The following is a 2429-nucleotide window of genomic DNA, read 5'->3' as shown; positions in this document are numbered from 1 at the left end:
GTGTACCTCTTAATAGACTTGCTGCAAGGCACACATCAGGTGCGGTACTCAGCATGGGATACTTTACAGTCTACGGCTAAGGCATAGAAGACGACCTTCGTCTATTCTCTTTATTCTGCCGTGGTCGGGTTTTGAGTCTTACTCAAATTCACACCTTACAACACAGTCAAGAACTCCTTCTTTGCTGATCTATTTTGAATTCCTTCAAAAACTTGTCAAGGCATGCATCTTGTTGAAACTTCTATTAAGCGTTTTGATCTATCTCCATAGATCTTGATGCTCAACGTTCAAGTAGCTCAATACAGGTATTTAAAAACTCCTTTCAAACAACCTTTTATGCTTCACAGAAATTCTACATTACTTCTGATCAACAATATGTTAACCACATATACTTATCAGAAATTCTATAGTGCTCCCACTCACTTCTTTGGAAATGCAAGTTTCTCATAAACCTTGTACAAACCCAAAATCTTTGATCATCTCATCAAAGTGTATATTCCAACTCCGAGATGCTTGCACCAGTCCATTGAAGGATCGCTGGAGCTTGCATACTTGCTAGTATCTTTAGGATCGACAAAACCTCCTCGTTGTATCACATACAATGTTTGCTCAAGGAAACCGTCGAGGAAACAATGTTTTGACATCCTATGTGCAATATTTCATGAATAATGCAACTATTACCTACATAATTCTAACAGACTTTTAGCATCGCTACGAATGAGAAAGTCTCATCATAGTCAACTGTTTGATCTTGTCGGAAACATCTTTGTGACAAGTCGAGCTTTTCTTAATAGTGACTTATCATCATCATCGTCTGTCTTCCTTTTAAAGATCCATCTTTACTCAATAGTCCTATGAACATCAAGTAGTTCTTAGAAAGTCTACACTTTGTTTTCATACATGGATCCTCTCTCGTATTTCATGGCCTCCAGCCATTTGTCGAAATCCGGGCCCACCATTGCTTTCTCCATAACTCGTAGGTTCACTGTTGATCAACAACATGACCTCCAAGACAGGGTTACCGTACCACTCTGCAGTAGTACGCGACCTTGTCAACCTACGAGGTTTGTAGTAACTTGATCCGATGCTCGATGATCACCATCATCAGCTTTCACTTCAATTGGTGTAGGCGCCACAGGAACAACTTCCTGCGCCCTGCTACACACTGGTTGAAGTGATGGTTCAATAACCTCATCAAGTTCTACCACCCTCCCACTCAATTCTTTCGAGAGAAAACTTTCCTCGAGAAAGGATCCGTTTCTAGAAACAAACACTTTGCTTTCGGATCTGAGATAGGACATGTACCCAACTGTTTTGGATATCCTATGAAGATGCATTTATCCGCTTTGGGTTCGAGCTTATCAGACTGAAACTTTTTCACATAAGTGTCGAAGCCCCAAACTTTCAAGAAACGACAGTTTAGATTTCTCTAAACCTCAGTCTATACTGTGTCATCTCAACGGAAATACGCGGTGCCCTATTTAAAGTGAATGCGCTTGTCTCTAATGCATAACCCATAAATGATAGTGGTAATTCGATAAGAGACATCATAGCATTCACCATACCAAATAGTGCGTGGCTATGACCTTCAGACACATCATCACACTATGATGTTCCAGGTGGCATGAACTGCGAAACAATTTCCACATTGTCTTAACTGCGTACCAAAACTCGTAACTCAGATATTCATTTCTATGATCATATCGTAGACAGTTTATCCTCTTGTTACGACGAACTTTAGTCCGAAACAGAATTGAACTTTTCAATATTTCAGACTTGTGATTCATTAAGTAAATACTCCTGTATCTACTCAAATCATCATTGAAGTAAGAACATAATGATATCCACTGCGTGCCTCAGCACCCATTGGACTGCATACATCAAAATGTATCACTTCCAACAAGTTACTATCTTGTTTAATCTCAATGAAAACAAGGCCTTGCTCATGTGGTATGATTTGCATGTCACTAGTGATTCAAAAACAAGTGACTATAAAGATCCATCAGCATGGAGCCTCTTCATGCAATTTATACCAACATGACTCAAGCGGCAGTCCCACAAGTAAGTGGTACTATCATCATTACCTCGTATCTTTTGGCACCAATATCATGAACATGTGTAACACTACGATCGAGATTCAATAAACCATTGAAGGTGATTATTCAAGCAAATAGAGTAACCATTATTCTATTTAAATGAATAATGTATTGCAATAAACACGATCCAATCATGTTCATGCTTAACGCAAGCATCAAATAACAATTATTTAGGTTTAACACCAATCCCGATGGTAGAGGGAGCGTGCGACGTTTGATCATATCAACCTTGGAAACACTTCCAACACGTATCGTCACCTCGCCTTTAGCTAGCCTCCGTTTATGCCATAGCTTTCATTTCGTGTTACTAATCACTTAGCAACCGAACCGGTA

The sequence above is a fragment of the Hordeum vulgare genome, chromosome 7H (genome assembly GCF_904849725.1).
Source record: "Hordeum vulgare subsp. vulgare chromosome 7H, MorexV3_pseudomolecules_assembly, whole genome shotgun sequence".
Classification (NCBI taxonomy): Eukaryota; Viridiplantae; Streptophyta; class Magnoliopsida; order Poales; family Poaceae; genus Hordeum; species Hordeum vulgare.
Note: the sequence above shows the minus strand (reverse complement) of the source record.